At 46.8% G+C, this 23,120-nt stretch overlaps 1 pseudogene; it reads left to right on the forward strand.

Moving 5' to 3' along the window:
- The window catches only part of LOC137299605 (N-acetyllactosaminide beta-1,3-N-acetylglucosaminyltransferase 3 pseudogene), an 80,713-nt pseudogene that overhangs the window by 12,497 nt on the left and 45,096 nt on the right, over positions 1 to 23,120 (forward strand).

A 23,120-nucleotide genomic window follows, 5' to 3' on the forward strand; every position in this document is an offset into this window, starting at 1 on the left:
AATCGGGCGGCAGGAGGCCGCAGCCGGGGACCCAGGTAAGTGGTGATGCTGGGTGCAGGGGTGGTGGGGGGGGGGGGGGTGCAAGGGAGGCCCAAGGCTTCCTCGTGAGTTATAATCGGGGTCATAATCTCTGACTCAGAGGCGTACTGCGCCAAACGTACATCTTTCGTGTTCCGGTGGTCCTAGCGGGGAAAGGCCCACTCACAGAGGGTATGGATTAGCGATCAGCTCTCTGTCCCTGTGCTCCCTGAGAACAAGTCTCCCTGCTGGGATCGTGGAATTACCTCCATTATTTCTGTACTTCAAGAGTTAATGGAACTCAAGGCTGTGCAGCCAAACACAGCCACTGGATGGCATTGTGTTTTCCACCGAGCCTACAGGGTCCCTCAGGTTGATCACTTGGTGTTTAATACCTGTGTCGCACCGCACACTGTCTGTCTTCAAAGAAAGAAAGACTTGCATTTTATTTAGCGCCTTTCAAGGCCTTGGGACTCCCCACAGCACTTTATAGCCAATGAAGTACTTTTGTTGAAGTGCAGTAACGGTTGTAATGTAGGGAAACACGGCAGCCAATTTGCACCCACAGCAAGGTCCCACAATGCGGTATTTACCAGCTAATCTGTTTAGTGATAAATATCGGCCAGGACACTGGGGAGAACTCCCCCGCTCTTCTCCAAAGTAGTGCCGTGGGATCTTTTACGTCCAGCAGAGAGGGCAGAGGGGGCCTCGTTTTAATGTCTCATCCGAAAGACGGCACCTCCGACAGTGCAGCACTCCCTCAGTAGTGCACTGGGAGTGTCAGCCTGGATTATGGGCTCAAGTCTCTGGGTTGGGACTTGAACCCACAACCTTCTGACTCAGAGGCGAGAGTCACACTGCTGATCCAAGGCTGATATACAATCTTAATGGTATTACTGCACTATTTGAAGAAGTAATTATGTCATATCAACATCCAATCTTTTGGCGTAAGAATTTGCCCATTAAGCTTTCTTTGACAAATACAGCACTGATAGTTTTACCTTGTTTGAATTGAAAGAGGAAGAATCTCAACCACCTCCGCTTTTTCTTTCCATGTCAACTTCTAGTTGTTTAGACTTTCAACAATAGTACAAAAGAGACACTTCACCAACCAGCACATGTACATTAACTCCCTGACGGTTACTGTGTATGTACGAGCTCCTGGTGTCTGGTCTCATTTTCATTCCTCAACCAGCACCACTAATGTAGATGAACAGGTCAGTTATCTCATTTGTTATTTGCGGGATCTTGCTGTGTGCAATTGGCTGCCAAGTTTGCCTACTTAGCAACAGCGATTGCACTCCAAAAGTTAATTTGTTGGCGGTAAAGTGCTCTGGGACGTCCCGAGGACGTGAAAGGCGCTAAATAAATGCAAGTCTTTCTTTTTTACCGTTACTTATATTCTCACCATAACCACAGTTTTGAGATGAACGACAAATAAAAGGAACTTCCAGCTTTTCAAAGTTTGCAGTTGACACGAAATTCGGAAATGTAAACAATGAGGAGGATAGTAACAGACTTCAGGGGGACATAGACAGACTGGTGAAATGGGCAGACACATGGCAGGTGAAATTTAACGCAGAGAAGTGTGAAGTGTTGCATTTTGGTAGGAAGAATGAGGAGAGGCAAAAAAACTAAATGGTAAAATTTTAAAGGGGGTGCAGGAACAGAGAGACCCGGGGGTGCGCATACACATGTCTTTGAAGGTGGCAGGACAAGTTGAGAAGGCTGTTAAAAAGGCATATGGGACCCTGAGCTTTATTAATAGAGGCATAGAGCACAAAAGCAAGGTAAGTTATGATAAACCTTTCTAAAACACTGGTTAGGCCCCAGCTGGAGTATTGTGTTCAATTCTGGGCACTGCACTTTAGGAAGGAAGTCAAGGCCTTAGAGAGGGTGCAGAAGAGATTTACTAGAATGGTACCAGGGATGAGGGACTTCAGTTATATGGAGGGTTTGGAGAAACTGGGGTTGTTCTCCTTAGAACAGAGAAGGTTAAGTGGAGACATAGGTTCTGCACAGGGGCGTCTGACAGACTGTCATGTTTTTCATTTATATTTGTTTTTTGTTAAAGTCACATTAAATGTTATCGTTCTCACCACTCCTGCCACGCCTTGCCCATCCTTGGCTGGCTTTTGCGATAGGGCCCTTTCTTTTTTTTTATTCGTTCATAGGATGTGGGCGCGTCTTGAGAAGGTGGCGGTGAGCCGTCTTCTTGAACCGCTGCAGTCCGTGTGGTGAAGGTTCTCCCACAGTGCTGTTAGGAAGGGAGTTCCAGGATTTTGACCCAGCGACGATGAAGGAACGGCGATATACTTCCAAGTCGGGATGGTGAGTGACTTGGAGGGGAACGTGCAGGTGGTGTTGTTCCCATGTGCCTGCTGCCCTTGTCCTTCTAGGGGGTAGAGGTCGCGGGTTTGGGAGGTGCTGTTGAAGAAGCCTTGGCGAGTTGCTGCAGTGCATCCTGTGGATGGTACACACTGCAGCCACAGTGCGCCGGTGGTGAAGGGAGTGAATGTTTAGGGTGGTGGATGGGGTGCCAATCAAGCGGGCTTCTTGATGCACCATGAACGGAGACACTTGATGCCACCCATTGGGTCACTTTACAGTTGGTGTATGTGTCATTGCAGGACTGTTTTGTGCAGGGGGGTGGGGGGCTGGTGTGGGCGCTGCTCTTTCCAGGTGATCTGAGGATCACCTGAGACCTGAGGTGATCTGAGGACTGGACTCTTCACACTTTCTGATGTTAGGAGAACCGTTCACATATCAGTGACTCCCTGGCCTCACGAGCAGCCAGGTGAGCCGCTGCTCTGCCCATGGGTTCGTCGTCCTCCTCCTCCTCCTCCTCCTCCTCCTCCTCCTCCTCCTCAATGCGGATGGCAGATGTGGATGTGGCCTCCTGTTGTGCCATGTTGTGCAGGACACAACACACTACTATAATGCGTCCCACTCTGTCTGGTGCGAATTGAAGCGCTCCCCCAGATCGATCAAGGCACCTAAATCGCACACGGTGATGGGGTCCCTCAGAGGTGTCATGAGCCCCATGAGGTCGTAGGCCAAAAGCATCTAAGCAGTCAGGGCATGAACATGAGCAACCTGCCACAACCTCTGCAGCAGCCACAGGGGACGCACCACGTAGAAGCAGTAGGAAGAGAAAGGCTAAAGATTTGTGATCACAAAGGGTTTGCACGAGGGTGTCTGACAGACGGTCATGTTTTTCATTTTTATTTGGTTTTTGTTAAAGTCACATTAAATGTTATCGTTCTCACCACTACTGCCATGCCTTGCCCATCCTTGACTGGCTTTTGTGATAGGGCCCTTTCATGCACTTCATCATGAACGGTGACACTTGATGCCACCCAGTGGGTCACTTTACTGGTGCATTTGTCATTGCAGGACTGTTCTGTGCAGGGGGGGTGGGGGGCTGATGTTGACGCTGGTCTTTCCAGGCGGTGAGAGGGCTGGACTCTTCTCGCTTTCCGATCTTACGAGAACCGTTCACATATGAGCGACTCCCTGGCCTCACGAGCAGCCGGGTGAGCCGCTGCTCTGCCCTCCTCCTGCTCCTCCTCCTCCCGCATCCTCCTCAATGAGGATGGCAGATGTGGATGGTCGATGAGGGGATGGGGTCTCCTCAACCAGTACCCCTCTCTGTTGTGCAGGACACAACACACTACTATAACGCGACCCACTCTCGCTGGTGCGTACTGATGCGCTCCCCCAGAACGATTGAGGCACCAAAATCGCATCTTGAGCAGCCCTATCGCATGTTCAATTATAGACCTGGTGGCGATGTGGCTGTCGTTATATCGACGCTCTTGCTCGCTGATGGGGTTCCTCAGAGGTGTCATGAGCCATGTGTGCAGGGGAGATCCCTTGTCCCGGAGGAGCCAGCCCTTAAGGGTATTCGGTGTGTGGGAGAGGCCCAGGATGTTGGATTCCCTCAGAATGAAAGAATCATGACAGCTGCCAGGGAATCTGGTGCAAGCGTGAAGGGATCTTTTGCGGTGGTCACAAATGAGCTAAGCGTTGACAGAGTGATACCCCTTTCTGTTGATGAACAGTCCTGGTTCGTGCTATATGTGTGCAATCCTGTACCCGTGGGAAGCCAGCCACAGAGTGGAATCCCACTGCCCTCTCCGTCAGGCTGAGGTCGTCCATGGGGAAGCTGACGTATTGCGAGGCCCTGCGAAACAAGCCGTCGGTGACCTGCCTTATGCACTTGTGTGCAGACGACTGAGAGACCCCGGTGATGTCACCGGCGGCGCCCTGGAATGATCCGGAAGGTGAAGAAGTTGAGGGCAGTGGTCACTTTAACTGAGACGGGTAATGGGGTGCCGCGAGGCCCAGCCGGGAGCAGCTCGGCATGAAGGAGGCCGCGGATGTCTGCGACCACCTGGCGACTCACTCTCTGCCTCCGTATGCACTGCTCCTCAGAGAGGTCCAGGAAGCTGAGCCTCAGTCTGACAAGGGTAGTGCCTCCTGCGACGTCGCTCCCTCTGTTTTTCCCCTCTGTGCTCTTGTGCAGGTGCCTGTGGCGCAGCACTGTGTTGTGGAGCTGCAAGTGGCGGAAGTGCACGCCGTGCCCGGCGAGGACGGTGATGTTGCTCGTCCTCGGACGTACTGGTGAATGCAGCCATCGCACCCGCCCCCCCCCTCCGCCCTCCATCCCGATGGTGTCAGTTTGAGGGGGTCCGAAAAGTTGATAAACGTGTGTAAACAGAACAATTCTGAGTGGAAACCAAGAGTTTTCAGTCTAAACACAAAGGTCTCCCAGCCAAAAGTTTGTCTGAGAGAACTGAGTGCCCTGCTGGAATAACTCACCTTTTATCTCCATCTGTCAAACAGGCATTTAAATGTCCAAATGGCTGCCGGCTGAAACACGACTCCTTCAACATGGAGCGTTTCACACAGCACGGGAAAGACGCTGAGTCAGAATGAAAGTACATTCCCTGCCTCAATCACCATAAAATTAAGTACTTTCACAAGTTTAACTACCTTAATGACTGCTTTAAATATCAGTTCTCCGGCTTTAATTGCCAGTGGGACTTTCCAGATTCCTGAAGTGCACACAGATGCGCCTGTGTGAAACGCGGAAGTCAGCGGGTTGGAGCCGGCTTCCTTATCAGCTACGGATTTTCCTGATTTTCGTTGCCCGCCCCGCCCCCCCAAACACACTCGGACTTCCATTTGAAAATTGAGCCCATAGAAAGGTTACAGCACGGATGGAGGCCATTCGGCCCATCGATGCAAGAGCAATCCAGTCAGTCCCACTCCACCGGCTTATCCCTGTAGCCCTGCATATTTTTCCCTTCAAGTACTAATCCAGTTCCCTTTTGAAGGCCATGATTGAATCTGCCTCCACCACCCCCTCGGGCAGTGCATTCCAGATCATAACCACTCTCTGTGTAAAAAAGTTTTTCCTCATGTCACCTTTGGTTCTTTTGCCACTCACCTTAAATCCATGTCCTCTGGTTCTTGACCCTTTCGCCAATGGGAACAGTTTCTCTCTATCTACTCTGTCTAGACCCTTCAGAGTAGAGGAGTGCAACCTAATGCAAATAGATTTAGGTGCACTAGAGGAATGGGCCATACAATGGAAAATAACATTTAACCTAGATAAATGTAGTAACTCATCAGTTTGTAAACATAGGGACCGCGATGTCTGATCTCCATTCAGACTCCGTGCAGACAGCAGACTGCAAATAACAAGTACTGGCTACCTTTAAGAGATTCTGGGCGCTAAATTGGGCCGTGTAGCACCCGTTGTTTCGGCACTACACGGCCTCTCTGACATCCAAGATGGCGTCTTGGATGCGCAAGCACGTTTCCAGCGTGATGTGTGCTGGACGCCATCTTGGTATAGGAGTTAGTGCAGGCGCAGAGAACGAATGCTGGGATCATGTAAAGTAGGGAGAAAAAGGCTTCAATCAGTGTGCAACGCTGATTTAAAGTGATAGACACCATTTTGGGACTTAACGCTCAACTCAACGCACAGTCTTAACCCCGACCATTTGAACGTGTCTTAGAGTGCCTGGAGGACCCCCCCACCAGTGCTATTTAAAGCAACCATGCAGGATTTACAGGTTAGTGGCCGGATTATTGCTTCTGGCTGCTGAGACATTTGTAACTGTTTTTGGAGGTCTCCTATACTTTAATACTAGTATGCGGGGACATAGCCTAACATTTAGAGCCAGGACGTGCAGGAGTGAAGTTAGGAAATGCTTCTACACGCAAAGGATGGGAGAAGTTTGGAACACTCTTCTGCAGACAGCAGTTGATGCTGGCTCACTTGTGAATGTTAAATCTGAGATTGATAGATTCCTGTGAACCAAGGGTATTAAGGGATATGGGGCTAAGGCGGGTTTTAGGAGTTAGGTCACAGATCCACCATGATCTCACTGAATGCTGCAACAGCCTCGAGGGGCTAAATGCCACTGCCACTTGCTACCTCCTGATATACACCACCTTCTCCTGCAAGAAAGCGGAACGTGTGTCTGGGTGATGTGCCTGTCATGTTAAATAGCTGCCAGTATGTGTGGCCTGTGAGTTGTGGGTGGGCGGCTTGCCACAGTGGTAATGTGTAAGGGCAAGAGGAAGCATCTGGTTGGAAGAGTTGAGTACTGGTGGAAAGAGTTTGTTGGTATGTGGGGGATGGGGTGTAGTGCGTGGAGCAGTTGGTAGGAGACGCCACTTGACAGTTGACCTCACTCACCTCAACCACTCATGTCAAAGCATTGAAATTCTTCCTGCACTGCATCCATGTTCATGATGCTGTGCGCCTGGCATTGACTTCATCCCCCGCTGCCTTCCATTGCTTTTGGGTATATGTCTGGAGGGCCTCTTGCCTCCCACCCCCCACGGATACAGGATGTCCCTCCTTCTGCCCACCTCTTGCACCAAGGCCTCTAGTGCATCAGCAGAGAACCTTGGTGCACGCACTCTCGCAGGCCTGGTACCAACTCAGATTGGTGAGGTCTGGCGTGCAGATTGTAGGATGCGCAGGGGTCATTGGGCGTGGGGTAATAGCGCATTACTCTACCTGCGCCCAAAAACGGCACTTATCCAATTTTCCCCCCACTCTCCCTTTAAGAGATTGCTTCTGCCCCTGCTGGTGGAAAAGTGCACATTTACTTCAATTGTCGTTCCACAGGCCAGATGACGTTCTCGTCCTGCCTGTGCAGGGACCATCGGGTGCGGGTTAATAACAGATCGCGCTACCCGCTCCCAATAATAGGTGTTATCCAATTTTTTTTTCCCTCCAAAAAATCCGGGACAAAATTATGGGTTAATAAATGAAAGCCAGCACGGATTTGTTAAAGGCAAATCTTGTTTGACTAACTTGATTGAATTCTTTGATGAAGTAACGGAGAGGCTTGATGAGGGTAGTGCGGTTGATGTTGTGTATATGGACTTTCAAAAGACGTTTGATGAAGTATCACATCGTAGACTTGTTAGCAAAATTAAAGCCCATGACATTAAAGGGACAGTGGCTGTTAGGATTCGAAATTCAGTAAGGGAATGAAAGCAGAGAGTAGTGGTGAATGGTTGATTTTCAGAATGGAGGGAAGTTTACAGTGGTGTTCCCCAGAGGGCAGTAATTAGGACCACTGCTCTTTTTGATATATATTAATGACCTGGATTTGGACATAGAGGGTATGATTTCAAAGTTTGCAGATGACACAAAACTCGGAAATGTAGTAAACAATGTGGAGGATAGTAACAGACTTCAGGAGGACATAGACAGACTGGTGAAATGGACAGACACGTGGCAGATGAAATTTAATGCAGAGAAGTGTGAAGTGATACATTTTGGTAGGAAATGTGAGGAGAGGCAATATAAACTAAATGGTACAATTTTAAAGGGATTGCAGGAACAGAGAGACCTGGGGGTGTATGAACACAAGTCCTTGAGGGTGGCAGGACAAGTTGAGTAGGCTGTTAAAAAGTTATGGGATCCTTGACTTTATAAATAGACACATAGAGTACAAAAGCAAGGAAGTTGTGCTAAACCTTTATAAAACACTGGCTAGGCCACAGCTGGAGTATTGTGTTCAATTCTGGGCACCGCACTTTAGGAAGGATGTCAAGGCCTTAGAGAGGGTGCAGAAGAAATTTACTAGAATGGTACCAGGGATGAGGGACTTCAGTTATGTGGAGAAACTGGGGCTGTTCTCCTTGGAGCAGAGAAGGTTTAAGGGGAGATGTGATAGAGATGTTCAAAATCATGAACGGTTTTGATGGAGTAAATAAGGAGAAACTGTTTCCAGTGGCAGAAGGGTCGGTAACCAGAGGACACAGGTAAATGGCAAAAGAACCGAAGGTGACATGAGGAAAAATTTTTTTACGCAGCGAGTTGTTACGATCTGGAATGCGCTGCCTGAAAGGGCGGTGGAAGCAGATTCAATAATAACTTTCAAAAGGGGATTGGGTAAATACTTGAAGTGGAAAAAAATTACTGGGCCTTGGGGGCAAGACCAGGAGAATGGGACTAATTTGATAGCTCTTTCAAAGAGCCAGCACAAGAATGATGGGCCGAATGGCCTCCTCCTGTGCTGTATCATTCTATGATACTATGATTCTAAATATCTTGCTCTGTTTACAGGTCAAAGCCGAGTGGGCAATACAGTCGCCAACCCTCTAGGATTGTCCTGGAGTCTCCGGGAATTGAAGATTAATCTCCAAAGCACTTCTGGTAGGAAATCCTGAAGAAAAATCATCTGGACTTTCAAAATATTGTGCGTTTTTAAAAATTTTTCTTTGAATACTGTCGTTTATTAGTTATAAAAAAAACATCGGAGAGGGGGAGAAAAGAGTTGTTGGACTGAAGTTGAGAATCATCCAATTGGGTAACAAAGAGCCTGTTCGCTTCTCAATTGGCCGTGAGAAGGTGGAGTGACGTGAGGATTGGTCATGTTGGTCGACCAATGGCGGAGGCAGGCCAGGGGGCGGTGGGAGGTCATGTGATGGGACCAGAGTTGGCGATACCAGCAGGAGAGCGCTAGGGCGGGAGGTGTGTAAGGGTTGCACTCTCCCTTTGAGGAGATGGCATGAGCAGCAGGAGCGGATTCTACAATCGGTTGCAGTGCCCATGGATTTGGTGGGGGGGGTGGGTTTGGGTAGAGGGGGTAACAAATACTTCCAGGCTCCTGCTCGCGATCGGCGTCCAGTGACTCGTGGGTGAAAAGTGCGGGTGGGACTGGGCGTTGGGTGAGGACGAGAACAGGCTTGGTTGTAATGCCCTCCACAGTCAAATAGCTTGCTAACACTCAGGCCATGAAAACCCATGGGAGGTTGGTGCCCCACCCTGGTGCGAGCGTTGGTATGTTGGCCGCGGTGCGGCCTCTGATGCTGACCCTGGGGAAGTGTGCAGGATCAGAGGGAGAGGGCATGAGTAATGACTTGGAGCATATCTGGGGTGACCCCCACCCCCTCTCCTCTCACCCCACCCCACTTCCCCCCCAATGAAGAGGCTGGAGATACTGATAAAGCTTACCAGATCGAGGTGGATGTACCGGGTCCCCACTTGGAGAAGGGAAGATGATGGCACCCTGTGTCAACAGGCCTCCCGTAACACATGAAAAAAATGCCGTGTTCCCTTCATATTGCCCCAGGTGGTCCCACATCCCCCTCTGTTGGTAAACTACGCTTGGAACCTGCGCAAACTCTATGCCGGGTCCAGACTGAGGTTCGGGGTCACAGGAACACCCGATTGAGGGAGCCCCCACTCCTAGGCTTAACCCTTTCCCCTCCCTTAGTGGCTCAGTGGGTAGCACTGTTGCCTCTGAATCAGAAGGTTGTGGGTTCAAATCCCACTCTAGGGACTTGAGCATGAAATCTAGACTGACTCTCCTAGTGCCAGCACTGAAGGAGTGCGGCACTGTCAGAGGTGCTGTCTTTTGGATGAGATGTTAAACCGAGGTTCCGTCTACCCTCTCAGGTGGACACAAAAGATCCCATGGCACTATTTTGAAGAACAGCAGGGGAGTTCTCCCCGGTATCCTGGCCAATATTTATCCCTCAACCAACATCATTAAAGCAGATTATCTGGTCGTTGCTGTTTGTGGGATCTTGCTGTGCGCAAATTGGCTGCTGCGTTTCCTACATTACAACAGTGACTACGCGTCAAAAAAGTTCTCGATTGGCTGTAAAGTGCTTTGGGATGTCCTGAGGTTATGAAAGGTGTGATTATAAATGCAAGTCTTTCCTTTTTACAACACCAAGTTATAGTCCAACGATTTTATTTGAAATCTACAAGCTTTCGGAGGCTTCCTCCTTCCTCAGGTAAATGAGCAGAGAAGGATAAGGGGAGATTTAATAGAGGTGGAGGTGATGACTCCTCGCAGGGGGTACAGTTCCACAAGAGCGAGAGCTCACTGACACCTCACCTAAGTGGTGAGCCTTCACGTGTGAGCCCTGACTGACTTATCAACATGCTATTCCACCGCGGGGTGGGGTGGGGGCATCCCGATCCCGTTTACTTACATGTAAAGGGAATGCTGGATAGCGATCAGAAGTGGGAACCCTGGCCGACTCCGATTTGTAGCTCCGCTTGCCGGCTGAGATCAGCTAATGCAGACTTGGGGTCTTTGATATCTGCACGGCCAGCTGCCTCCCAGTCTCAACCGTCCAATGTTCTGGCTGATGAAGAACGCAACGTTCTGTCTCAACCACAACCTCCTGCACAAATGCAAATAAAACCTCAACAAGCTGCGAAATAGCTTCAGAAAAAAGCTCCCTGCGAAAACTGACAGCTCAAAAAAAGAACAAAAAAAAAACCTGGTCTGAAGAGCAGGCAACTCGGCACATGGGTTAAAGTGTCAACTGCCTCAGATAACAACATGTACGTACAGATCACAGACCCAGTTGTGGAGCTGCTCTTGTTTTTAGCGTTCAGAAAACCCACAAGTCACATTTTTAAATTATCCATTCTCGGGATGTGGGCGTCGCTGGCGAGGCCGGCATTTATTGCCCATCCCTAGTTGCCCCCTTCAGAAGGTGGTGGTGAGCCGCCTTCTTGAACCGCTGCAGTCCGTGTGGTGAAAGTGCTCCCACCGTGCTGTTAGGTAGGGAGTTCCAGGATTTTGTCCTAGCGACAATGAAGGAACGGCGGATATACGTCCAAGTTGGGATGTCGTGTGTCTCGGAGGTGAACTCAGCTAGCGATGGGGATTTGCAATTGGACTCGGCCGGTATTCCCATTGCTGATCGCTTTCCAGCAATCCCAGCTGGATGTAAATGCGATTAGATGGGATCAGGATTGGCCGCAATGTCCCCACAACTCCCAACATAATCCAAGCTTTTTGTCTTCATGTCCTGAATAGTATTTATCATGGTTTCTTTGGGGCTGCTTATATAATTTAAATCCATATTCCCACCATAAGTGAAGTTCCACCTACTGCCAGATCTTTAGATTTTTTCCACCAATGAAGCAATGATTCATAGAATCGTACAGCACAGGAGGAGGTCATTCGGCCCATCGTCCCTGTGCCGGCTCTTTGAAAGAGCTATCCAATTAGTCCCACTCCCCTGCTCTTTCCCCATAGCCCTGTAATTTTTCGTTATCAAGTATATATCCAATTTGAAAGTTACTATTGAATCTGCTTCCACCTCCCTTTCAGGCAGCGCATTCCAGATCATCACAACTCGCTGCGTAAAAAAAATTCTCCTCATCTCCCCCCTGGTTCTTTTGCCAATTATCTCAATTCCATGTCGTCTGGTTACCGACCCTCCTGTCGCTAGAAACAGTTTCTCCTTATTTACTCTATCAAAACCCTTTGTAATTTTGAACACCTCTGTTAAATCTCTCCTTAACCTTCTCTGCTCTAAGGAGATCAACGTGACAGGAACATCCCTTCCCAAACCGCCAGGTCCCTGAATATAAATCCAGGACAATCCTGCAAATAAGGAATATAAACGCACTTCGGGCCAGGTTTCCGAGGCTTCAAGAGCTGAATCGCTGGGGTTTGGGAGGAGCCACATGTTTGGAGACCCTCACTCTAGTGCAGCATTTCTTGCACAAGTCTTGGCCCCAACTAAGGAACTGGAATGAGACCACCCTGCACATTGAGGAGATCTCCATTCCATCTGCTCGGGCTGTATTTCGCCCACTGGTCACTTTTAAAATGTGGCCATGCCGGAGTTATACTGCACCCGGTGTGAAGCACGGGCTGCGTCCTGGATAAATGGCCTCACGCTGGTTTCTTAAGTGCTTTCGGGAGTCAGCTTGGCGGGCAGATTCACAAGTTACACATGCCACTTTCATGCCAGTGCACATCGGAAACCATTTCACATCAATACAGAAATTATAGCATAAAGACAGGCCTCGATTTTAAAATTCTCATCCATGTGTTCAAATCCCACCGTGGCCTCGCCCCTCCCTATCTCTGTAACCTCCTCCAGCCCTACAACCCTCCGAGATCTCTGCGCTCCTCCAATTCTGGCCTCTAGTCTACCCCCGATTTTCATCGCTCCATCATTCTAAATAATGATTCGATCTGACTCCAACTGGATGTAGTGATAACTTCACACAAGGATCAACACATGCAAGTGTCTAAGCAGTAGTTGAAACATTTGCCTGAGGAAGGAGAAAATCTCCGAAAGCTTGTGAATTTAAAATAAAATTGCTGGACTATAACTTGGTGTTGTAAAATTGTTTACAATAAGCAGTAGTTATCAGTACAGAACAAGAATTATATTACCCGTTCCGTCCTGGGTAGAACGTGTGGTCCACTTTTCGCATCTCTGTCTTCTATTGCCTCTCACTCTTCTCACTTCTACACTTAACAAAGTCTCAGGCCCCTCCAATTATACCCCAAGAGAACGGAACTGTGGCAAACTCAGTTTTCCCCAATACGTCCCTTAATTTACCCAATCATATGGACAATGCGTAGTTCGTAGAATCATAGAAAGTTACGGCACAGAAGGAGGCCATTCGGCCCATCAAGTCCATTTCGGCCGAAAAAGAGCTATCCAGCTAAATCACACTTTCCAGCACTTGGTCCGTAGCCCTGTGGGTTACGGCACTTCAGGTGCACATCCAGGTACTTTTTAAATGAGTTGAGGGTTTCTGCCTCTCCCACCCTTTCAGGCAGCGAGTCCCACCACCCTCTGGGTGAAAAAATTTCTCCTCAGCTCCCTCTAATCCTTCTACCAATTACTTTAAATCTATGTTCCCTGGTCACCGACCCCTCTGCTAAGGGAAATTGGTCCTTCCTATCCACTCTATCTCGGTCCCTCATAATTTTATACGCCTCAATTAAATCTCCCCTCAGCCTCCTCTGTTCCAAAGGAAACAACCCCAGCCTATCCAATCTTTCCTCATGGCTAAAATTCTCCAGTCCTGACAACATCCTTGTAAATCTCCTTTGTACCCTCTCTAGTGCAATCACATCTTTCCTGTAGTGTGGTGACCAGAACTGTATGCAGTACTCAAGCTGTGGCCTAACTAGCGTTTTATACAGTTCTAGCATAACCTCCCTGCTCTTATATTCTACGCCTCGGCTAATACAGGAAAGTATCCCGTATGCCTTCTTAACCACCTTATCTACCCGTCCTGCTACCTTCAGGGATCTGTGGACATGCACTCCAAGGTCCCTCTGTTCCTCTACATTTCTCAGTATCCTCCCATTTATTGTGTATTCCCTTGCCTTGTTTGCCCTCCCCAAATGCATTACCTCACATTTCTCCGGATTGAATTTCATTTGCCACTTTTCTGCCGACCTGACCAGTCCATTGATATCTTCCTGCAGTCTACAGCTTTCTTCCTCACTATCAGCCACACGGCCAATTTTTGTATTATCTACAAACGTCTTGATCATGCCCCCCACATTTAAGTCCAAATCATTAATATATACCATAAAAAGCAAGGGACCTGGTACTGAGCCTTGCGGAACCCCACTGGAAACAGTCTTCCAGTCACAAAAACACCCGTTGACCATTACTCTTTGTTTCCTGCCACTGAGCCAATTCTGGATCCCACTAGCCACTTTCCCTTGGATCCTATGGGCTTTTACTTTTTTGACAGTCTGCCACATGGGACCTTGTCAAAAGCCTTGCTAAAATCCAGGTAGACTACATCAGACGCGTTTCCCTCATTGACGTTCCTTGTTACCTCAAAAAATTCAATCAAGTTAGTCAGACAAGACCCTCCCTTAACAAATCCGTGCTGACTGTCCTTGATCAACCCGTGCCTTTCTAAATGACGATTTATGCTGTACCTCAGAATTAATTCCAATAATTTGCCCACCACTGAGGTTAGACTGACTGGCCTATAATTACTCGGTCTATCTCTTTCTCCCTTTTTAAACAACGGTACAACGTTAGCAGTCCTCCAATCCTCCGGCCTGTAGCCAGGGAGGATTGGAAAATGATGGTCAGAGCCTCTGCTATTTCCTTCCTTGCTTCTCTTAACAGCCTGGGATACATTTCATTCGGGCCTGGTGATTTATTTACTTTCAAAGATGCTAAACCCCTCAATACTTCCTCTCTCGCCATGTTTATCTTAGCCAATATTTCACACTCCTCCTCCTTAACTATTATCTCTACATTGTCCCCCTCTTTTGTGAAGACAGAAGCAAAGTATTCATTAAGAACCATACCCACATCTTCCGTCTCCACACACAGGTTACCTTTTTAGTTTCTAATAGGCCCTGCTCTTTCCACAAGTGCGAGTGCTTTGTGGGCCCCCCTTATCTCTCCTTATCCCTAGAGCATCGTTTCTTCGTCCCTGCAGTTGATGAGTTATCCTCTAGGCCTTGAAGGTAATGGGAGTTCTAGCTAGCTTCATCATTCCAGTACCTCTGAAAGAGGAGAGATGTCGTCATGGTGCCTCCCTTAGTTGGCAATGACAGGATGCCCATAGCTCTCTGTAGCTGCAGTAAGTTAATTCAAAAGCAGTCTATTTGGTGACACAGAAATTTCAGCTAAAGACAGTCTATTTAACCCTTTGAAGCCTGGCTCCCCTAAATACCTTTTAAAACCTAAAACTTATATTTTCTTACACCGTTGACGGCCCTGCTTTCAGCTGCCTGGGCCCTAAACTCTGGAATTCCCTCCCTAAACCTCTCCACCTCTCTCTCCTCCTTTAAGACGCTCCTTAAAACCTACCTCTTTGACCAAGCTTTTGGTCACCTGTCCTAATATCTCCTTATGTGGCTCGATATCAAATTTTGCCCGATTACACTCCTGTGAAGCGCCTTGGGACGTTTTTACTATGTTAAAGGCGCTGTATAAATGCAAGTTGTTGTTGTCCAGGTGATAACTGTCCCCCTGGGCTAACGGCTGAAATGTAATTACACCTCTCAGACCACAGCGTGCAAGTAAATGCAGCAATAAAACTATTCCAATGCCAGGAATGGATTTATTTTTCTCTGCCTGCTCTTATCTCTACCTAGCCCTTTTAAAATATCCCATTTATCTTCTCTCTCTTTCTTCCTCCCCTCCCACTGTGCATTGGAGAAAGGAACCATCTTGAAAAGGGAAGGATTTTGTTTGGTTAAGTACTTGTTTCAAAGAACCAGTTTCCAGACCAGTCAAACAGCAGGACAGTGATGACTGACAATTCCTGTACGCCCAGCAAATTAAAGTCCACCTTCAGTCTGTTGAGGTTTAAGTTTGAGAAATGTCAGTCCACTGCTGGTATATCTCCTTTTCAAGCGGATGTAGTGTGACTCCAGCTGGTTTCCTGTACTGACCATTGTTCTTTACATTGTGTGTACAATGGCACAGTTGCCTGCTGCTGAATAATGTGGAAAGTTAATTTATTTAGGCCAGAATCAGCTCGTAGTATTGGGTTATCAGCTGGAGAGGATTGACAGATCCAGTGAACAGGCAATGCTCGTTACCAAGAGGTGAGATGTTTACTGTCACTTTAACTCAACCAGCAAGTGCGACAGGACTAAACTGGAAGGGTTAGTGGGAGGCAGGCATTGTTCAGTGTGGTGTCGAGCCCCGCAGACCAGGTTGATACCCCCCCCCCCCACCCCCCCTTCTTCGTGGAGGCAGCTGACCTTGGCCGCAGAAAACAGTAGGGTCACTTGATCTAGCGAGCAGTCCGATGGACCCGAAACCTGTCGCCCCGATTGCTGTCCGGGAAGGGGCCCTCCGCATTCCATCCTGAGGGATGGCGAGTGTTTGTGTGTGTGTGTGTGTGTGTGTGTGTGTGTGTGTATAGTGTGTGTGTGTGATAAGAACAGGATGAGGCTGAGCTCTGAGATCCTGCACTGTGAGCAGTCCGCTGGCTCTCGCTCAATAACAGCCACTAGAGTGAGGTCAAAGAAAAAGAAAAGAATGAAAAGATTTTGTTAACAAACAACAACACCTTGTTTTTATATATTTATATAGCGCATTGACGTAGTAAAACGTCCCAGGATGCTGCATAGGAGCGATTATCAGACAAAATTTAACATCGAGCTGCATAAGGAAATATTAGGACAGGTGACCAAAAGCTTGGTCAAAGAGGCAGGTTTTAAGGAGAGTCTTAAAGGAGAGAGAGAGGCGGAGAGGTTTCGGGGGGGAATTCCAGAGCTTAGGGCCCAGGCAGCTGAAGGCACGGCAGCCAATGGTGGAGTGATTAAAATCGGGGATGCGCACGTGGCAAGAATTGGAGGAGCGCAGAGATCTGGGAGGGTTGTAGGGCTGGAGGAGGTTACAGAGATAGGGAGGGACGAGGCTGTGGAGGGATTTAAAAACAAGGATGAGAATTTTAAAATCAAGACGTTCCCGGACCGGGAGCCAATGTAGGTCAGTGAGCACAGGGGTGATGGGTGAACGGAACTTGGTGTGAGTTAGGATACGGGCAGCAGAGTTTTGAATGAGCTCAAGTTTATGGAGGGTGGAAGATGGGAGGCCGGCCAGGAGGGCATTGGAATAGTCGAGTCTAGAGGTAACAAAGGCATGGATGAGGGTTTCAGCAGATGAGCTGAGGCAGGGGCGGAGATGGGCGATGTTATGGAGGTGGAAGTAGGAGATGGAACGTTGGAGAACACGTCAATAACACAGGTAAACTTTGACACAATTAAGCAATCAAATATATTTGTAGTTCCCAAGACATCTTATGCTGTTGACATTGGCCTGGAAAGGAGCATCGAGAGTGGAATGTCAATCATTGCTTTGTATTGATTGCCGCCATGTAAACACACAAATCTAACTTAAAAAAGGAACAATGGCCCTTGTCTCTACAGGGGAAAAAATTCAGCTAGAGTTCCTGCTCCTGATCGCTGTACGGTGACACTTGCTAGAATGAGCCCATGTGCAGATAGAAACATAGAAAATAGGAGCAGGAGTAGGCCATTCGGCCCTTCGAGCCTGCTCCGCCATTCAATATGATCATAGCTGATCCTCTATCTCAATACCATATTCCCAATGTTGGGATCCTCTATCTCAATACCATATTCCCAGTGTTGGGATCCTCTATCTCAATACCACATTCCCAATGTTGGGATCCTCTATCTCAATACCATATTCCCAGTGTTGGGATCCTCTATCTCAATACCACATTCCCAATGTTGGGATCCTCTATCTCAATACCACATTCCCAATGTTGGGATCCTCTATCTCAATACCATATTCCCAATGTTGGGATCCTCTATCTCAATACCATATTCCCAATGTTGGGATCCTCTATCTCAATACCACATTCCCAGTGTTGGGATCCTCTATCTCAATACCACATTCCCAATGTTGGGATCCTCTATCTCAATACCATATTCCCAATGTTGGGATCCTCTATCTCAATACCACATTCCCAATGTTGGGATCCTCTATCTCAATACCACATTCCCAATGTTGGGATCCTCTATCTCAATACCGAATTCCCAATGTTGGGATCCTCTATCTCAATACTGTATTCCCAATGTTGGGATCCTCTATCTCAATACCATATTCCCAATGTTGGGATCCTCTGACTGAATACCATATTCCCAATGTTGGGATCCTCTATCTCAATACCATATTCCCAATGTTGGGATCCTCTATCTCAATACCATATTCCCAATGTTGGGATCCTCTATCTCAATACCATATTCCCAGTGTTGGGATCCTCTATCTCAATACCATATTCCCAATGTTGGGATCCTCTATCTCAATACCATATTCCCAATGTTGGGATCCTCTATCTCAATACCATATTCCCAATGTTGGGATCCTCTATCTCAATACCATATTTCCAATGTTGGGATCCTCTATCTCAATACCATATTCCCAATGTAGGTGTTGGGTAAGAACAGAACTGGGCTTGGTTGTGATGCCCTTCCTGAGTCATATAGCCTGCCAACTATTACTCATGTGACTGGCTGTTTGGCCAAGGCACGCAAAGGAAGGAAAGTGGAAGACAGGGGAGAGGGTGGTTAAAAAAAAACTGTCTGTTGCTGAACCAGTCCACAGTACCATCGCAACGAGGCATACTTCATAAGGCAGTGAGTATTACATTGCTAAGGCTTGATTGACCCATGCCTCTGAGCCCCGAGTGTATTCTGAGCAAACACTGAGCTGAGGTTGGGTGCCTCTCCATTTAACTTTGTTTCTATCTATTCAAATTCTTTACTTAATTTTAAAATCCTTTGCTTACCCTTTTCCATTCATTCCAGACATCCATTTTGAAAGTGGAAAGCAACTTGAGGCAACTGAGCTTTTCTTGGTTGAAACCCACCTTTAAAGACAGGTTTTTATCATTTAACATAAACGGGTTAGCATCTCTGTTTAAAGAGAAGAGAGAGCATTAAACATTCATATGATAACATCATTACAGTAATTTCTATCCTAATGGGGGAGGGGGAGTGGAGCCAATCAGGAAGAGCTATTGTTCTTCTCTTAACAGATTCAGAGTAAAGCTCCCTCTACACTGTCCCATCAAACGCTCCCAGTGCAGGTACAGCATGGGTTAGATACAGAGTAAAGCTCCCTCTTCACTGTCCCATCAAACACTCCCAGGGCAGGTACAGCATGGGTTAGATACAGAGTAAAGCTCCCTCTACACTGTCCCATCAAGCACTCCCAGGGCAGGTACAGCATGGGTTACATACAGAGTAAAGCTCCCTCTTCACTGTCCCATCAAACACTCCCAGGGCAGGTACAGCATGGGTTAGATACAGAGTAAAGCTCTCTCTACACTGTCCCATCAAACACTCCCAGGGCAGGTACAGCATGGGTTAGATGCAGAGTAGCGCTCCCTCTACACTGTCCCATCAAACACTCCCAGGGCAGGTACAGCACGGGTTAGGTACAGAGTAAAGCTCCCTCTACACTGTCCCATCAAACACTCCCAGGGCAGGTACAGCACGGGTTAGATACAGAGTAAAGCTCCCTCTACACTGTCCCATCAAACACTCCCAGGGCAGGTACAGCACGGGTTAGATACAGAGTAACGCTCCCTTTACACTGTCCCATCAAACACTCCCAGGGCAGGTACAGCACGGGTTAGATACAGAGTAAAGCTCCCTCTACACTGTCCCATCAAACACTCCCAGGGCAGGTACAGCACGGGTTAGATACAGAGTAAAGCTCTCTCTACACTGTCCCATCAAACACTCCCAGGGCAGGTACAGCATGGGTTAGATACAGAGTAACGCTCCCTCTACACTGTCCCATCAAACACTCCCAGGGCAGGTACAGGGTTAGATACAGAGTAACGCTCCCTCTACACTGTCCCATCAAACACTCCCAGGGCAGGTACAGCACGGGTTAGATATAAGTGGAACACCTTTAAAGGTATAATGCTGAGCACGCAGATTCGAACATATCGAAAATCATCAAGCTCAGACTAAGCAACTGTGACTCTAAATGGGTTAACAAACAAATTAAAAGCGAGTTAAAGAGGAAAAATGACCTAGAAATCCTGTAGGGATTCACTGGAATCATTTAAAGAAAATGCAGGAAGATACTATAGGGTAATTAAAGAGGCAAAGAGAGATATAGAAAAAAGCATAACAGCTGAGACTAACGATAACAGTAAATAATTCTTTCAGAACCACAACAGTAAGAGGGGAGTCGGAGAAGATGCAAATGCAAGATGAAACTGAGGACAAAAGTAAGATAGTAAATATTCTGAATGAATACTTCCTGCAAGAATTCACAAGGAAACAGCAGCAACATGTTCTCTCCAAACTAAGGGATCCCAAGTAAAATCGATGACTTCAATATAAATGAGATCGAAGGCTAAAAAGAGACTCAGCGATAAATGGTATTTATCCCCGAGTGCTGAAAGAGACCAGGGAAGAGATTTGTGAGGCATTGACAATCATTGTAAGGGAGTTCATTCACACTGGGGAAGTACCAGAAGATTAGAAACAGGAGAAAAGGGTGAAAAAACCCCAGATACGGGCAACTACAGACCCATTAGTCTCACTTTCATTCTATGTAAATTAATGGAATCGATTATCAGGAGTAAATTTGAGGATTATCTATACAATAATAACCAAGTGAACAAACATTTACCTGAGGAAGGAGGAAGCCTCCGAAAGCTTGTGAATTTAAAATAAAATTGCTGGACTATAACTTGGTGTTGTAAAATTGTTTACAAGTGAACAGGGGTCAACATGGATTCTGAGGTGAAGATCCTGCCTAACCTCTTCGACTTTTTTGAGCAAGTGACATCCCAAATGGACTGTAGAAAGCCCAATGACGTGAGGTACCTTGACTCCCATAAAGCTTCTGATAAAGTTCCACACAAAATCAAAGCTGTGGGGATTCAACATGAACCTTGGGTATAGATTACACACCTGCTGAAGGGTAGGGGGACAATGAGTACTTGTCAAAGAAGTTAAATTGGAAGAGGGGGAATACAGAACAGTGTGCCTTAAGGCTCATTATTGGGACCAATGCTCTTTCCGCAATTTCCACCGATTAAACATTGGGAAGGCTAATGTCATTATCTTCCAATCCCGCCACAAACTCCATTCCCTATCCACTGATTCCATTTGTACGGATTTTTTTTCCCTGTTGCCGGTAACTGACGTGACTCCAATTTGGTAAAAAGGTGCTTTATTGAAATTCACAAAAGGACCAACACACGCAGTGTTGGGGCAGTGGTTTACAAACAGAGCAAGAGATTATATCATCTGTTCCACACCGGGTAGAGTTGTGTCCGTCTCAGGAGCCTTGATGAAAGCTCTTTCCGCTCCGCCTGGGGTACCTTCGTCGATTGGTTATCTCTTACGTCTTCTGCCGCGCCTGGAGTGACCTCTTGGACCCCTCGTCCTCAGTCCTGCTCCGCCTGGAGCCGCTTCTAGTTACGTTACTCCTGCCAAGTCTCTACAGCCTTACGCTGGCTCCTTTTATGCCACTTTAGGGGGTGGTGTCAAGGGCTAGTACTGACACAGGTGCTTGACCCTATGGGGATCTTGCCAAAAGGCAGGGTGGCCAATTGGGTGTCGAGCATCTTTCAGGACAAAGGAAAATGAGTCAGCCTACTCCTTATCTCTTCTTTGATGGATAGAGATGATGTTGATGGATAGAGGATGATGGAGTAACCCTCCCAATGCCAGACCCCTTGGATTGACCAAGCTTTCCCACATGAGATTTTAAATCAGTTTAGAATTAAATAGGAAAAATTGGAGATTGAAGATGGAGTGCAGAGATGAAGGATAAATGATTTAAAAAGGGAGAGATAATAAACCACAGAATGTGTTCTTTTATTTTCAGTGTACTGTCTCTTTAAAAAGCCTGTCCTCATCGTGAGTGCTTTCTGTTGGTGTTGTGGGCTATGCCCCCTGCTTACTGCTTGTTATGTGTATTCCCCTTTTGTGTAATGTATCTGTTTTGTCTTGTGTTTAATTCTGATATCGCTGAATTAAAATTGGAGTTATTGAGGTTAACTGACCTATTAAATTCTGGTTCTTATAAAATGTGAACATCTCAAATTCCGGACATGAGACCTTCACAGAAAAATTGGCATTTTGAACTTCTTAAATGCTTAATGATTTGAAGTGAACGTCGAGTGATTTGAAGTTTAAGTTGTGTTGAGAATTGGTGAGTGTGAATTAATCGGTTTGAAGTTTTGTTGAGAAAATAAGTAACCGAAAAATGGAACAGATAAAAAAGGATATCTCATATCTCCTCGATAGGAAAAGCAGGAAACCGAGAACAGCTCGGAGAGTTGGTTAAGATCATACCCACATAAAGTATGTGGGGAAAAATGAATTGGAAAGCTACAGTTGTGTTATGACAGGGACAGCAAATTATAAAACTTAAGAAACAATTAGAAACTGAAGGAGACCTCAACAAAATGTTGATCACAACAATCTGGAAATACTGAACTAACTAAAAACTAAAATGAACAAAGGGAAATGCTACCTCCCGACACAAATATTTTTTTAGGAATTTACATGAAAGCTAAGTTGACGTACACTGCATGCCTTGGATTTGTGTCTCCGTCGTTTTGTTCCTGCAAAAAAAATTAATCCCTTCCAACGACACTGACATGCTTTTTTCAATTCGCCAAGAAGCAACCTTTGCATTTGTTTAAAATAATTGACAAAATGAGATTTAATTGTAAAAGGAAAGGTAAGGTGCAGCTTTAAAGAATTACAAGTTGCATTTGCAGGTTGGTCTCTGGTTATAAATTAATTTGAACTTCTTTGAAGCACTTTGTGCTATTGTGATTGATTCCTCCCCCACCCCTTAAGGTTTTGACAAACAACAAGTAACTAACCCGTACTTCTGTATTGCTGAAGTTAAGTATTTGGACTGTACTAGTTTTTTTTTAAGACGTTGGTCTGACACCTTTGGAGTCACAGCTGTCTGAAAGTGGAAAGAGCAGTTACTGTATGAACAGTTTTTTTATCTCGTGATTAAAAACAATGATTTTTTTTTGTGAAGTTCAAAGTGAAACCCCCTTTTTTCTTCAGAGGTGCCTGGTGAGGACCCTATGATTAAATCAGGCCAGGTAGCGCCCTCTCAAGGCACCAACACGAGAGTGTGACCATGGACAGATTTACCCAAGTTCTGCCCTTTCAATCGGCCACGATGATAAATGCCCGGACAAGTTCAGTCCTTGTGTAAAGGGTCTTGAAGTGGGGGATAAGGTGATGGTAAAACGGAATAATGTCACAGGAAAGTAGGCAAAGAAATTTGAAGGACCCTTCTCCACAATAGACAAATTGAGT

The sequence above is a fragment of the Heptranchias perlo genome, chromosome 29 (assembly GCF_035084215.1).
Source record: "Heptranchias perlo isolate sHepPer1 chromosome 29, sHepPer1.hap1, whole genome shotgun sequence".
Lineage (NCBI taxonomy): Eukaryota > Metazoa > Chordata > Chondrichthyes > Hexanchiformes > Hexanchidae > Heptranchias > Heptranchias perlo.